Source organism: Bos grunniens, chromosome 4 (assembly GCF_055505025.1).
Source record: "Bos grunniens cultivar Pamir isolate PY7600 chromosome 4, Bosgru_T2T1.0, whole genome shotgun sequence".
Lineage (NCBI taxonomy): Eukaryota > Metazoa > Chordata > Mammalia > Artiodactyla > Bovidae > Bos > Bos grunniens.
Genome location: NC_141168.1, coordinates 112,971,140 through 112,988,170, shown reverse-complemented (window position 1 = coordinate 112,988,170; position 17,031 = coordinate 112,971,140). Strand labels below are relative to the sequence as shown.

General features: G+C 45.3%; 1 protein-coding gene across 2 annotated transcripts in view; it reads right to left on the bottom strand.

Annotated features, from left to right (window-relative positions):
* Positions 1 to 17,031, bottom strand: part of ABCA13 (ATP binding cassette subfamily A member 13) — a 393,960-nt gene that overhangs the window by 122,166 nt on the left and 254,763 nt on the right. The gene's annotated exons all lie outside the window — the stretch shown is intronic.

The following is a 17,031-nucleotide window of genomic DNA, read 5'->3' as shown; positions in this document are numbered from 1 at the left end:
GACAGAAACCTGAAACACTCCATTGGCCCAGCTTTGCTTTGGGGATTGTTTTGTTTTTTGCTTTGTTAGTTTTTTGAGGCTTTTAATTGCTGTAACCACAGTAGCTAATATGGAGAACTTGCCATCAACTTGTTGATTAAAAGGACTTCATCATCTGTACCATCTTTATAGACTCCATATATATATACGTTAATACGCAATATTTGCCTCTTTCTGACTTCACTCTCCTTGATAGGCTCTAGGTTCGTGTATTAGTTCAATTCAATTCAGTCGCTGAGTCTCAGTCGTGTCTGACTCTTTGCGACCCCATGGACTGCAGCATGCCAGGCTTCCCTGTCTTTCAGCAACTCCCAGAGCTTGCTCAAATTCATATCCATTGAGTCGGTGATGCCATCCAACCATCTCATCCTCTGTCATCCCCTTCTCCTCCTGCCTTCAATCATTCCCAGCATCAGGGTCCTTTCAAATGAGTCAGTTCTTTGCATCAGGTGGCCAAAGTATTGGAGTTTCAGCTTCAGCATCAGTCCTTCCAATGAATATTCAGGACTGATCTCCTTTAGGATGGACTGGCTGGATCTCCTTGCAGTCCAAGGGACTCTCAAGAGTCTTCTCCAACACCACAGTTCAAAAGTATCAATAGGTTTGTGTGTACCTAGGGCTGATGCATGGAGATGTATGGCAGAAACCATAATAATATTGTAAAGTAATTACCCTCCAATTAAAAATAAAATCATTTTTTAAAAAACAGGATTTCATCGTGAAGGCTTTTGAGACATCCATGTGTGCTCCCCACCCCAGAAAACTCCATCAGTGTTGTATCCAGAAGAACTCCAGGGCATCAGGCATCTCGTCTTACTGTCAACGATAAAGACCAACCCCTTTTCCTGTTCTGACTGGTCATCTCAGAGGTGCAGAGCTGAGGCGCAGCTGCACATGGAGCTCATCACTGCATCCTTGCCCCATCTCACCCAGCTCCCCTACACGTCTCCTCCTCTGGTGGCTCTAGCCAGTGATCTGTATTTTGCACTCTCTTATGACAGCATGCCAAATATTTATGGAAACACATGGGGCAGAAGTAAACATAATTAAAGAGCTTGGTGCCAGAAGAGACAATAGAAGCCAGGGTCCCACCATCCCTGCCACCAGGCACCCTGATCCCTGTCCACCCCCGTGCCTCCTTCCCACTCCAGGCTTCTCTCCTCCCACCCTGGGCTCAGCCACACACCAAAGCAACAGCTTTCACAGCAGAGAGAACAGTGGGAGCTACTGGTCCAGCTTTCCAGAACCATTTCTGGACTCTAAATTAATGTTGTCTGGCTGCTCTCCCACAGACTCTCAGCCTGTGTACCAAATGCCCGGAGTGGGTTTCCCAGCCCCTAGACATGATGTACATACGCATCTGCCATGAGCCAACTCTGCTGCTCTTGACCACTTGCCTATCGGGACCACTGACACCCCCTCTTCTGTCTTTCTCTGCCGGAACAAGGCTCTTCCCCCTCCTTAGGTATCCTCCAGCTCCGGCTCCTGCAGGTGCTGAGTCACCTGACAAGCGGTTCAGCATCCACCAGCCCTGTTGAGAGGTGGCCCAGCAGCTAAGGGACTGAGGACTGTGCTCAAAACATGCAGATCCAGCCAAAACCTGGCAAGAGTCCCACCAGGCATTGGCAATGCCGTGCGACACTCAGGGCTACATGGATGAACAGCACGTTCTAGACGAGAAAACATCTAGAAAAATGCAGCTCGCTGACAAGCAGCTTGGAAAATATTTTATTTTAGCAACACGGGAGAACACTGGACTTGACTAACCTGAAAATAACCCCTGAAGCAAGAGGGAGCCTGAAAATGCCTTCAGGTGGCTAGAGGATTGTCATAAGCACAGAAGATGGACTCGGTCTACAATGTTCTAGAAGTTAGTCCAAGGAGGTAGATTCAGAAGAGATAAAAAAAGCATATGATTAGAGGGTTGAAACTGTGGGCCAGCCTGACCTCTGAGGCAGGAGGTTGCATCTTCAGCATTTTGTATTTGGCTGGTGTTTCTGACTTGCAGTCTTTGTAACAGAATAACACTGTGATTGTAGGGCCAGGGCTTCCCTGAGTTCTGTGAGCTTCTAGTGAATTCTCTAACGTGATGGAGAGGCTGTAGCCAGCCGCTCAGAAGCTGCAGAGTTGAGAGGAGGCTTGAGAGGAGGGAGGAAACTGAGGTGGAGGAGGCTCCAGTGGCCTCTCTAAGAGAAAGTCATGTCTGACTCTTTTGTGACCCCATGGATTGTAGCCTGCCAGGCTCCTCTGTCCATAGAATTTTCCAGGCAAGAACACTGGAGTGGGTTGCCATTCCCTTCTCCAGAATATCTTCCTGATCCAGGGATCGAACCTGGGTCTCCTGCATTGTAGACAGATTCTTTACCATCTGAGCCACCTAAGGCCAAACACAATCAGTAGGCGAGCGACAGCCACAATCCTGACTACCTGGAGCCCAGCTCATCCACTGTCTGCATTTACAGCCTGTGATGCCCTTGCTGTAGGAACCATGGAACTGCAACAGCAAGCCCTGTAACTGGGTTTTGTTTCCGTCACATCACGTGTACTCAGAGCTGCGCTTAGGCAACAACTCGGAGCTGATTATGAGGGAAAGGCCCAGGCTCCTCGAGAAGGACCATGGTTCCAGCACTGCACAGGATGAAAGGAAATCACTCACATGTCTCTTCCAAAGGCTTTCAGAAACGACGTTTCAAAAAGTACATTTTGAATACACTTGCCTGATTTTTCTTTGATTATTCTTGCCATTTATAGTCCAGCTTTTCTAAGAATTGGCCCATGGCAATGTACAAATGTATAAAATTAGTTTTTAGTCTTTTCATTAGACCACGTCTTCTATGGTTTCCAGAGTCTGTATATCTGTCATTTGTAAAAATGCACATCTGTGCTTTTGTCCAATATTCATTACAATAGCAAAGTACTTAACTTGTCTCCAATTCAAGCAGTCACTTTTGGGTTCATTTCTTCTGTAAAACTTACCTTTGCAAGTACTAATGCCCAGATGTCTGTAAACATCTACACCTAAAGAAAAGACTGGCTTTGGCATCAACTCATGGGCAAAAGTTTTTGTTCTTTTAATTAATTCACTATGAGAGATGGAAGAGTTTATTTAATCTGACAGAGTAGTAAGAGAAATGTATGAACTTTTCTGACTAGAAGGCATTTTGATGGCTTTCTCTCTGTCTCTTCTTTCTCTTAATCTCTTCTGGAAAAAAAGATTTTGTTATCAATAGTAAGATTAATTATTATGCTTACTGAGTAGTAGATGCCAATCATAAAAAGATTTTAGATAAAGAATAGGGTAGAGAGTAAAATTAAACCATAATCCACCCCCAAACCAACCAGAATTAAATACTATTTGCATTTTGATATTAATCATTTCAAAATGTCCAAGGTTTAGTCCATACACACATTATTATTAAATTATATTTCACTTTAGGTATCTTCTATTTCATGGCTCATTCATGACCTTCAATTAATTTTTTGCTGCTGCTACTGCTACTGCTGCTAAGTCGCTTCAGTCGTGTCCGACTCTGTGCGACCCCATAGACAGCAGCCCACCAGGCTCCCCCGTCCCTGGGATTCTCCAAAAACAATTTTTTGCTACATGTATGCAAACATGTGCATAATCTATATGCTTCACTAGAATTGATGTTCACCAAATTATTTTATTCACTCTATGGATTCAATATTTCTGTGATATTATTCCTGATGAATCCCTTACATGACTGTCTTTGGGCATTCGTTTTCCCTAGGAATATTGATGATATGTTTCTGAGCTACATCCCACAGAAGGGTATTTCTGTGGTCTCTTTACTTTACAAGCAACACTTTCACAATGTATGGAGTTTGGTCAAAGTGTTAACAGTTCACTCGTGTCCAACTCTTTGCGACCCCATGGACTGTAGCCCGCCAGGCTCCTCTGTCCATGGGATTCTCCAGGCAAGAATACTGGAGTGGGTGGCCATTCCCTTCTCCAGGGCATCTTCCCAACTGAGGGATCAAACCCAGATTTCCTGCATTGCAAGTGGATTCTTTACCACTGAGCAGGAGTTTGGGTGCCTGGCTTTTTCCCACCATGTTCTATAGGCAGTGTTACAGGACCTGCTGCCTTGGAGACTATGGTTAGAGTCAGAAATCAAATTGTGGCTCCTCCACTCCCTTGTGAGACCACAAACCCTTGGCCATCACACAACAGAACTCAGAGCAAGCTCTGACAGGCAGATCTGAGGACACAGGGAAGGACACTGCGTGTCCCCGGGTTACTCACTGCCCCCACACACCCAGACAAGCGCTAACTCCAAGTGGGAACAGCCAGCAGGGAAAGACATTCTGTCTGTGCTGGCTCCAAGAAGCCAGCAAGTCAGAAAAGTGTGGCCCAGTGAAAGAAAACCCTCCTGGCAATATCCACTCCACCCGCCATTCCAGCCAAAAGTCTCTAGGAAAACTGTCCTACAGCAGGTCCCATCTGCAAGTGGATCCCCTCCTACCTATAGAGACAGCTGGCACCATGGATCCCCTGCCAGCGTCCAAAGGTGAGCTGAGCCTTTTCCCACACCTGGCCAGTGAGACTGACTGAGGGAGGCGGAGCGCAGTAAGGCAGCAGGAAGCCCAGCCCCGATCCACCTGGGGCACCAACAACGTGGCCACGTGGGGCAGGGCTGCCAGCGCCCTGCTTCACCACCACGCTCAGTCCCGCCCTACAGCCCTTCAGGGGCCATGCCTCCATCCCACCAGCACCACTGAGACTAAGGGGGCTGTGAGGTGGGGCACTTGGAATGCCAAGGGGCCTCTGGGAGATGAACTTAAACCCTCAATTGGGAGCAATGAGACAGTGCATGTTGGTGCCTTATTCGCCAGGCTCAGTATATCTGAGCCCACTCTCCAAAACAAGGCAGATCTGTTGCAGGGCCCAGGGGTACATTCAACATACATTATCTACCTCGTTCTTAGGCTAGATTTCAACAAGGACTGCCTGCTTAAAAACCAAACCAAACCACTTCATTGGATTCATAATCTAATAATTTAGCATCCAAAATGTCCAGGATTCAATTTAGAATATCCTTCATAACAAGAACCAGAATAATCACAACTTGAAAGAGAAAAGACAATGAACAGACACCAACACTGAGATGAGTCAGGATGTGAGAATTATCTGACAACACAGAGCATAAAGGTGTGAATTGTGAATTCTCTTTAAATGTAAAAATATTTTAGTGTATCAGTAAAAAAAAAAATATAGCAGTGATAAAAATAATCATGTGGGAATTCTAAAACTGAAAGTAACAGAAATTTTAAAAAATGTACTAGATATACTCAACAGTTGGGTGGAAATAGAATGATAGAATCAGTGATTAGAGGATGAACAACAGAACTTACCCAAGCTAAAAAACAAAGAAAATAAATCCCAGAAACTAAGGAACCTATGGAAAACTAACAGAAGACCTGACATTCTTATTATCATAGTCCAAGAAGAAAAGAGAGGGACTGAAAAAGCACTTGAAGACATAATGGCTGAAAACTTTGCTACACTGGCAGAAGAGGTAACCCTACAAAGTCCAGAGCTAATCCTAAATGAAACTTCAGTGAATCCCAAACAGGAAAACACAAATAAATCCACGCCACAATGTATTATAATTAAATTTCCAAAAATTAAAGATAATTTTACAAGGTCTTAAAATCAGCCAGAGAAAGAGATGGTTAACACAAACTCAAAACACAGTGGATTCCTCATTTGGAACCATGGTATCCAAAAGAAATTGGCATATTTTTCAAGTGCAGAATTTTCTTTTCTAATTGACAGCCATGAGTTATATATTCAAAGAAAATATACTTCAAGAATGAATGAGAAATTAAAACATTCTCAGTGGAAAGAAAAGAGAATTTGCCATTAATAAACCTCTCTGCTTATCTGAGGTGACTGATATTTCTCCCAGAAATCGTAATTCCAGCTTGTGCTTCATCCAGCCTGGCATTTCACATAATGTACTCTGCATATAAGTTAAGTAAGCCGAGTGACAATATACATCCTTGACGTACCCCTTTCCCAGTTTGGAACCAGTCTGTTATTCCATGTATCAATAGTCTCTGATACACAGATGACACCACCATTATGGCAGAAAGCGGACAAGAACTAATGAGCTTCTTGATGAAAGTGAAAGAGGAGAGTGAAAAAGTTGGCTTAAAGCTCAACATTCAGAAAACGAAGATCATGGCATCCAGTCCCATCACTTTATGGCAAACAGATGGGGAAACAATGGAAACAGTGACAGACCCTATTTTTTTTTTTTTTGGCTCCAAAATCACTGCAGATGGTGACTGCAGCCATGAAATTAAAAGATGCTTGCTCCTTAGAAGAAAAGCTATGACCAACCTAGATAGCATATTAAAAAGCAGAGACATTACTTTGCCAACAAAGGTCCATCTAGTCAAGGCTATGGTTTTTCCAGTAGTCATGTATGGATGTGAGAGTTGGACTAGAAACAAAGCTGAGCACCAAAGAATTGATGTTTCTGAACTGTGGTGTTGGAGAAGACTCTTGAGAGTCCCTTGAGAGACTGCAAGGAGATCCAACCAGTCCATCCTAAAGGAAATCAGTCCTGAATATTCATTGGAAGGACTGATGCTGAAGCTGAAATTCCAATATTTTGGCCACCTGATGTCAAGAACTGACTCATTAGAAAAGACCCTGATGCTGGGAAAGATTGAAGGTGAGAAGAGAAGGGGACGACAGAGGATGAGATGGTTGGATGACATCACCGACTCGATGGACATTACTTTGAGCAAGCTCTGGGAGTTGGTGAAGGACAGGGAAGCCTGGCGTGCTGTAGTCCATGGGGTCACAATGAGTTGGACACGATTAAACAACTGAACTGAACTGAACTGAAACCTACACTCTAAAATAGCAAAAGTCAATCTTCTAAGCACAAGGGAAATCATAGCAGAAGAAGACTTAAAACTTCCAAAAGGAAAGAACAACATCAGTTCAGTTCAGTTGAGTTTAGTCGCTCAGTCGTGTCTGACTCTTTGCGACCCCATGAATTGCAGCACGCCAGGCCTCCCTGTCCATCACCAACTCCCGGAGTTCACTCAAACTCATGTCCATCAAGTCGGTGATGCCATCCAGCCATCTCATCCTCTGTTGTCCCCTTCTCATCCTGCCCTCAATCCCTCCCAGCATCAGAGTCTTTTCCAATGAGTCAACTCTTCGCATGAGGTGGCCAAAGAGTTTCTGCTTTAGCATCATTCCTTCCAAAGAAATCCCAGGGCTGATCTCCTTCCGAATGGACTGGTTGGATCTCCTTGCAGTCCAAGGGACTCTCAAGAGTCTTCTCCAACACCACAGTTCAAAAGCATCAACTCTTCGGCGCTCAGCCTTCTTCACAGTCCAACTCTCACATCCATACATGACCACAGGAAAAACCATAGCCTTGACTAGACAGACCTTTGTTGGCAAAGTAATGTCTCTGCTTTTGAATATGCTATCTAGGTTGGTCATAACTTTCCTTCCAAGGAGTAAGCGTCTTTTAATTTCATGGCTGCAATCACCATCTGCAGTGATTTTGGAGTCCCAGAAAATAAAGTCTAACACTGTTTCCCCATCTATTTCCCATGAAGTGACAGAACAACATCAGGATGTGTTAAAAATGGAGATAAACATAGCAGACTGGCCTTTATCACATGAGTTTCTCAAGTCACAGATTGTGACATAAGCAATAGTTTGAACAGGATATAAGATGGCGCTCAGTTATAAGTAAATACTTAAGACTGTTATAATTTATGAATGGAGAGACCTAAGGGGCCTAAGTTCAAGGAATGTTTCTACAGAGCAAAGTGGCAAATGCCAAAACCAGTTAGTCACCTGTGTACATTGTAACACCGAGAATCACTATGAAAACTAGATCAGGGGAGAAAATCAAAATATGACAGCTAAACCAGACAGAATCCCAAAAACTGTTCCATACTTCACAGGAACGAATGAAAAAGAAAACAGAAGAAAGAAAACAAATAATAAAGTGTCAGAATCAAAATGTAAATCCATTCAATATAAATGGTCTCAATATGCCAATTCAGTGGCAGAGATTGGTAAGAGTAGATTAAAAAATAAGATCCAACTATACCCTGTCTACACAAAATTCACTTCAGATATAATGACATAGGCTAGAAATAAAAGAACAAAAAAGATATATTGTGCAAATATTAATTTTAAAAAGCAGGAAAATTTGTATTAATATCAATTAAAGTAGACTTAACAGCAGCTAAAATTATAGTAACAATGAGGAATGCTACACAGTGACTAATGAATTAGTCCACCCAGAACACATAACTATGTACCAACCATCAGAGCCTCAAAATACATGAAGCGGAAATTGGCACAGCGGAAAGGAGAAACAGACAAATCCACAATGATATTTGGGAACTTCAGTACACCCCACTCAGCATATGACAGAACTACCAGACAGAAAATCAGCAAGTGTACCGATGAACTCAGCCACAAAAACAGGCAGTAAAACCTAATCGATATATACAGAACACTCCACCCAACAACAGCAGAATACTCATTTTTTCCATCCCCCATGAAAACTTCACCAAGATAAACCACACCTGAACCATAAAACAAACCTCAGCCAACATAAAATCATTAATATGCAGAGTGTGTGCTCTAACTATGATGACCCAAACAAAAAGTCAATGACAGAAAGGTAACAGGAAAATTCCAGAAGGCTACAATTTAAACAACACACTTCTAAATAATCCCCGAGGACAAGAGCAGGTGTCAAAGGAAATTTTTGAAAGTCAGAAGCCAATCTTATTTGTATCACTTCAAAAGTAATCTGTTACAGCTTTGTAAAAGAGACTGTTCTTTAACTTTGAACTTTAGAAAAATCATCAGATTTTTTTTATCAATAATTTCTATCTCATCATTTCCAGTTTGAGAATATTGCTTGATTTATGGCAAACGCTTTGTTTGTCCAAAGTCATGCTGTTTTGTTCTGATGCACGTTTTCTTCTCTCATCATTCTTTGTTACTTTAATTATTATTTGTCTGTGTTCTTTCTCTACCTAATCCGAGTAGCTCTCCTCCTCCTCCTCCTCCTCAGTTTAATGACATCATGCTTTCCCTCTGTGCTTTGAGGAGACTGCAGGCGGGACAGGAAGACTTGCAATCAGTACGGTGACTCTGCATCCAGTGAGAACGTGTGCCACCATCCGCATCGCAGCAGTTGTCTTCTGCCCCAGCCCTGCAACGTGGGCTGGCTTTCCTGCACCTCTTCTCCTCTGTTTCATGAGTTCACACACCTGCCTGGATCTGTGCGGACGTGAGCTCATCCTAGGATGCTCCCTTGGTAGCCCCTTCTCAGTGTGTGCGGTATCTTCCTTCCATGAGACGTGGGGCAGGTCCCTGACCCCGTGCTGGGTTTGACAGCTGGTTTTGTCTTTTGTTCTGACTCCTCCTCAAGGAGGCCAGGGGCTGGTCCTGACACCTCAGTGCCTACGGCCCTCTCAGCACAGGGAGCTCGTCACCTCCACTTGGGTGAGACCGGATTTTCTCTCTCAAATATCTCCGAACAAATTGAAGGCCAGTGCTGACGGCCAGTTCCTGACACCCGACATCTCTTTGTGCATCCTGTTCTCAGGCCTGGGCTCTCTCACCAGGACTCAGGGGTTTATTCCTAGGGGATGTGCATCTTATTCCATCAAAAGGAATGTAGTGAGGAAACTCTGCTAAACATATTTTCCTTCTGATCACTCTGAGGAAGTGGCCTTATATTTACTGTTCCATTCTAGGCTTTGAACAGTGAAATTTTTAAGGATAAAAATTCTGGGGAGAGCTATCTAATTGCTGTTTTTACTGTGAAACACTAATTTTTTTTCCAAGCAGTCTTTTTTTTAAGAGTTATACATACATGGGAGAAAATTCATAACTTACTGTATGAGACAGAAAATTTTAAACATTCTGTGATTCATCTACTCAGAGAAAAAGCCACCATTAATATTTCTGAATCTGTGTGTGTGTGTGTGTGTGTGTGTGTGTGTTATATACATAGATACCTATTGTCTCTCTACACTATTCCACGATATCAAATTCCTGCTTGGAGGTATGTATGTTGCTATAATTTTTAAAAACTATTTTAAACCATTATGCAAGCATAGCTTTAAAGATAATTCTGAAATTATATGCTCATTACTTCCTCCTGAAAAATACCAGCAACTGGAATTGTTTGGCTGCGTGGTTTCCCCCAAACCGTCTTATGTAGGAATTACTTTGATCTTAAAACAATCCTGTGAGTAGAGAGGCTCACTCTTACCGTAACTAAAATTGTATTGTGTTAAAAAAAAAAAAAAAAGTAGCCCATAACCTGCTTCCCTCCTGCTCACAGGCTCATCTCACCCCCACCTGCGGGCACATCATTGCTCCCATGTGTGCCCTGCCCCAGTCACCTTCCCCTCTCTGGGGTTGAGAGCACCTTAGCAAACTGTCCCCTCCAAGGGGATTCAGAAAGTGGGGTATGGAGCAGAGGAGGTGGGGTGTGGGAGGAACGGACAAGCTCCTTCTGGCTCCTGATGCAGGACCATACTTCCTGCCCCCAACTCAGGTGTCCGTCGTGCCGGGCAGCGGTGTCCGAGTTCAGAGAGGAGGCAAGGGGGGCGCCCTTGACTGTGGCTCCCACTCACCCTCTGTCTGTCTCCCTGCCGCAGTAACCGAAGTACGACTCAGCCAGGTGCCCTCAGTTCAGCCCATGTGGCCGTTTGCGTGCCTTCTTTAAAAAACATCTGTTCAGTCCTCTGCCCATTTATTTCGCTATTGAGTCAAAGGTGTTATATGTATTGGATATTAAGTCCATGGGCTATATGGTCTGCAAATATTTTCTCCCATTCCATAAGGTGCCTTTTCATTTTATTGTTTCCTTGAAGTAATCAGGTCAGACTCAGAAGAACAAATACTACATGATCCCACTTACATGAAAATTCTAAACTAGTTCAACTCCTAGAAGCAGAGAATAGAATAGTAGTTATCAAGTGCTGGAGGAAGGGAGATGAGGGGTGTTGTCAAAGGTATAAAGTTTTAATTATACAAGCGGTAAGTCTTAGTCTGTGCAGAGCCTAGGGTTTAAGGCACTGCATTGTGCATTTACAAATCTGCTAAAAGGATTGATTTTATGTTTTTTAATCACAAAATAAATTGATAGATAATAGAGGGATAGATAGATAGATAATAGATTGCTGTAGTTGTTCAGTTGCTAAGTCATGTCCGACTCTTTGTGACCCCACCCCCAGGACCACAGCAAGCCAGGCTTCCCTGTCCTTCACTATCATCTGGAGTTTGCTCAAATTCATGTCCACTGAGTCAATGATTCCATCCAGCCATCTCATCCTTTGTCATCCCCTTCTCCTCCTGCCCTCAATCTTTCCCAGAATCAGGGTCTTTTCTAATAAGTCAGCTCTTCACATCAGGTGGACAAAGTATTGGCGCTTCAGCATAAGTCTTTCCAATGAATATTCACAGAATTCTCCAGGCCAGGACCTTCCTAACCCAGGGATTGAACCCAGGTCTCCAGCACTGCAGGCAGATTCCTTAGCGTCTGAGCCACCATAGAGTGACAGTAGAGAGATAGAGGGAAATAGACAGATGGACAGACAGATGTGTGGGACAGAAGGGAGACAAAGGTAACATTAGGGGCCTGACCATGATGATGGTTTTAGGGTGTATACTTACCCCAAACTCATCAAGGTGTCTATATTGTGTTTACAATTTTTCGTATGCCAAACGTATCTCAATACAGTTTTTTTGGTTTTTTTAATGTAGAAAGTTGGGCAGAAATTTTTAAGGTGAAGAAGACTGAAAAGAGGTGCTCTGGACAGAAGCTGAGCAGAAACCAGGCCCGAAGGGGCAGCAGGTCAGTGGGGTGACGTGCTGGCCACAGAGAGGGTAGGAGGGGAGCATGGCAGGAACGGGGCGCAGTGACAGGTCAGCAGCAGATTAGAAGGCGGCCTTTGACGTGGGAGCCAACACAGGCACTGATGCCTGAACACAGGGCCAGGACAACCTCACCGCTTTAGAAATGCTTCCCCCAGCAAAGCGTCAGCATCTTCACCATGTCTTTACTCTTGAATCACTATCAGTGGAATCTCAACAAAAATACTTTCCAAGGGGAGCACCCAGACTGGGGCCAGGTGGATGCAGACGTGTGCACAACGTGAAGGGGGAGTGAGGTGCCGGCGGTGGGCAAGCAGGACTGAACTTGGGTTTGGGTTTGAAGGTTTTATTATTATTTCATCCAGGAGGGTATGACAAACAGTCAGGCTTCTCAAGAACCAAGAAGAAAGGAGGGAGGGACGTGGCAGAGAGGAATTCGGAAGAAAGAGAGTCAGGAGGAGCTGTCTGGCCAGAAGTGGGGGGCCTCAGGTTGTAGGAGGAATCTGTTTTATTTGATTATAGGAGATGCAGGAAGGCAGGTGGGTGTGTGATCTGAAGGACGGATCCTGTGGGTGACGTGGGCACTTAGAGGACATGAGGCTGTGGGGCTGGGGGCAAGTGGGAGTCCAGGGACTCGCCCACGAGGCTGACACAGGGGCAGGTGGTGCAGATACTGAAATATTCAGGATCCCAAGGGCAGAGAGATGCACCGATGGTGGGAGGCGCAGGAAGAAGCTGTCCAGGCTTGGGGGACTTGGCCTCAACTGACTTCTAACTTCCCTCGGAACCCAGAAAAACATCATCACATGACCTTGCTGTTGTTGCTCTTCAGTTGCCAAGTTGTGTCCGACTCTGTGACCCCATGGACTGCAGCACGCCAGGCCTCCCTGTCCCTCACTGTCTCCCGGGGTCTGACCTTACCGTGTGACTATCCTGCTGACAGGAGAACAAAGCCTCTGAGTTGCCGCATTCTGTAACCCCCACTCCTCAGATGAACTGAGGCCACATCCACGCCTGCCCCCTCCCCAGCTGCATGGCTCTGCCCAGAACCCACAGATGTCCAGGCCACTGTGGGCAGTCACCAAGCAGGACACGTGGACTCACGTGGAAGAGCCTCCCTGCAGAGTCCGTGCATGAACACGTCTACTCGTCTAGACCGCCACCAGCCTGCCATTCATCTAACGATGACTCCAGGTGCTGGGCGAGGCTAGTCACCTGCTTTACATTGAGTTTCACGCTTAAAATCAGGGGGGCCCTGACAAGCTGCAAATTTGCTGGGGCACAGCAGGGTGGGCAGGCTAGGTCAGGGCTCAGAAAGCTCCTCCATTGAAGGCGGGGACATCCAGGTGTGCCAGGACCCAGGGCCTTGGAGACAAGAAGCAGGTATGTTGTATGCAGAGCGGTTCATCAGCAGTTGTTGCCAAGATGCCCATTGATCAGGTTCCCAGTTCTGCTGGGCTCAGGACTCAGGCTCCGCTTGCATGGCCCTACCTGAGTCCCATGGCCCATGAGCTCTTGAGTCATCATAATGGCTAAGCTAACAGGTCGCTGTCTGTCCATCGCAGACAGACAGACAGACAGGGGTGTGAGGAGGGGCTTCTGTGCAGAGCCCTGCTCATCAGAGTCCTTAATCAACACTTGGCTATGACAGGTCCCCACACATTCTCCCGAGGGACTGTGCTCCCGATTCACTGCATAGACCTTCCTTCCCACGAGGACCACGTACTCATGCCACGAGGAACTGGGATGTGACACAGATAACATACTGCTCAAGAAGTTGCCAGTAGCCGATAATAAATGTCTTCTTCAAGTCAACACAACCTTACAACAAAGGAACAAAAAGTCTACTACCAGTGGACACTTCTCAGCTGACCCTCTCACCAGGAAGGCCTGGGACCCCAGAAAACAGGACGGAGAAGACACGATCGGCAGGCGCCTGTGGGCTAGTCACACTGTCCCTAGGCCCAATCGCTGCTTATGTTACATGCAGCTGTACACACACACACACACACATGCATGCACACACATGCACACGCACATGCACACACATGACACGCACATTCCCTAATCATCCTTCCTCACAGCCAACCTCCCACAGAGCAGAGTTTATCCATCTGGCCTCCTAAATTCCTGAAAAGGCCTCCCTCACCACCCTCCTTCCCTCTGATTCTATCTCCACAAGTCCCCACGTCTAGTCCACAGAAGCCACCAGCCAATGCACCGCACACCCATTTTCCTGGAGATGCTGGAATACTGGGTGATTTTTTTTTCCTGCTCTTCCTGACACTCTACCTTTCTCTGGACTCTGTGCCGAGATCTCTCACCTCAGGGGCCACAGCCCCTCTGCCTCCTTCCCACTCCCACCCTCTCTCACCCCGACTTTCCTGTCTCCATGTCAGTTTGAGCTAAATGGTTTTTATTCATGACCCCTCTCCTGCCCTTATCTCTCCAGCTGTCTGAATCCTGCTGCACATGTATTTTCACCTGACATGTGACATGAACCCACCACCTCTGAACTTGTATAAATCCCTTACTCTGTCTCTTGCTCCTGAATCATTCCCAGGTCATCAGTACTGACCACTACATCATTCATTACTAAAAGCTCAGCTTTATATTTTAATCCTTTAAGCTCTTCCTCTAAATGTCCTGGTGTCAAATTCTTAATTTTTCTTCCTGTTCCCTTCTCCAAAGGCTCAACCTTTCCTCCCACCTCTTTGAAGCTGATAATTTTCACCTGTTTGCCTTGAGGCGTCCTGGCCTTACCTGGGTCACTCCTAAGTTGGGAGCAGCATCCTTCCAGCAGGGCATGTGGCAGCAGCCAGGGCCCCTCCCTTTACCATGTGGCTTCAGATTATTCTTCCTGACACACTCCTGGGATCCTGTCATCCTCATTCCCAGATACAGACCAAGCCTTTCAGCTGCCCACCGCATAAAGGCCATCATCCTCCCCTGTCAGTGAAGGTCAAGCAGAAGCTGGCCTCAGAGGCCCTCTCAGACAGATCAACAGTGCTCCTCCTGTACACTCGCCCTCGGGATGAGGTCAACTGGAACTTCCTCCAGTAACTTGAGCAGATGCTCTGACTTCTCCCACATCAGCACCACTAGTACCCATGGTAGCATCCTGACATCAGTCACACTTTTGCTCATGTTCCTGATCCAGTGTTAGTGACCTCCTCCATGAAGCATGTTCCATGCAGCATGTTCCATGAAGCACACTCCCCTCTATGAAGCATGTTCCATGAAGCATTCTCTCCTCCATGAAGCATGATCCCCTCCATGAATCATGTTCCATGAAACATGTTCCCCTCCATGAAGCATGTTCCCCTTCATGAAGCATGTTCCATGAAGCATGCTCCCCCCATGAAGCATGTTCCCCTCCATGAAGCATGTTCCATGAAGCACGTTCCCTTTCATGAATCATGTTCCATGAAACATGTTGCCCTCCATGAAGCATGTTCCCCTCCATGAAGCATGTTCCATGAAGCACGTTCCCTTTCATGAATCATGTTCCATGAAACACGTTCCCCTCCATGAAGCATGTTCCCCTCCATGAAGCATGTTCCATGAAGCATGTTCCCCTTCATGAAGTATGTTCCATGAAACATGTTACCCTCCATGAAGCATGTTCCCCTTCATGAAGCATGTTCCATGAAACATGTTCCCCTCCATGAAGCATGTTCCCCTCCATGAAGCACGTTCCCCTTCATGAAGCATGTTCCATGAAGCACGTTCCCCTTCATGAATCATTTTCCATGAAACATGTTCCCCTCCATGAAGCATGTTCCCCTTCATGAAGTATGTTCCATGAAACATGTTCCCCTCCATGAAGCATGTTCCCCTTCATGAAGTATGTTCCATGAAACATGTTCCCCTCCATGAAGCATGTTCCCCTTCATGAATCATGTTCCCCTTCATGAAGCATGTTCCATGAAGCATGTTCCATGAAGTATGCTCCCCTCCATGAAGCATGTTCCCCTCCATGAAGCATGTTCCCCTCCATGAAGCATGTTCCATGAAGCATGTTCCCCTTCGTGAAGCATGTTCCATGAAACATGTTCCCCTCCATGAAGCATGTTCCCCTCCATGAAGCATGTTCCATTTGTGCCTATTAGAAGCACCCTCTCAGTTTGTTGCAACAGAAAGGCAAAGGCTGTGTTATCAGCCATACCTAGAACCGAACTGTGGCCCTTTCACTTAACAAGCAGGTAATGGGTGATTCCTCTGAATCTCAGGTTTTTAAACAGTGAAAGAGGCAAATGCCACCCACCTTACAAATTAACACAAACACTAAATGGGACCATGGATATAAAAATATCTAATGCCCCTAGTACATTTCAGACACAATAAACACCACTCTGCTATTCCTCTTCCATAGCACTCTTTATTCTTTATTACTTCACTTGGGCATACACATTTTTATATTATATGCACTGCCATCCCCAAACAATTGCAGTGCCACAGAATAATTAAACCTGTTTTATTTTGAAAATTGGTGGAGGGGGGAAAACAAATACGGCAGAATGAATTTGGAATAAAGTCATGGCATACTGGGGAAATGGTTTAACATTTATTTCTATGTGAATTAATGCTTCAAAAAAAATCATGTAAATAAATTATGACAGCTATGACCTGCTGGTATTTATACATCTGCTTGCACTCTTTCTTTTTTTTTTCCAAAGAACTGAATGAATTTGATAAACTACTCAAGTGAAGCATATAACATCCCCTTAAACCAATAAATCCACTCTGGGTTCCAGAAATGGACCCGTGTCGTTTACCAAAAGAAGAAAGCACAGGGAGTGAATTCACAGTCAACAAAGGTGACTGATGAGTGGAGGGCTCAGCATAAAGTAAATTATGGTAAGCGATGAGCACCTTCCCATCAGTAATGGTGACCTGGACCACACGATAGTGTCTTTAGAAAGAGCAATTACTCTTGCTTCTGGAGGATGCTAAGTCACTGGGACTGAGCTTTCTAGTCAGCTTCAACTCCTGTCATCTCACAGCTGAGGTCACAACTTCACAGGTAAAGACACTGAAGGACACACACACACAAAAGCCACCACAGCCTCTCA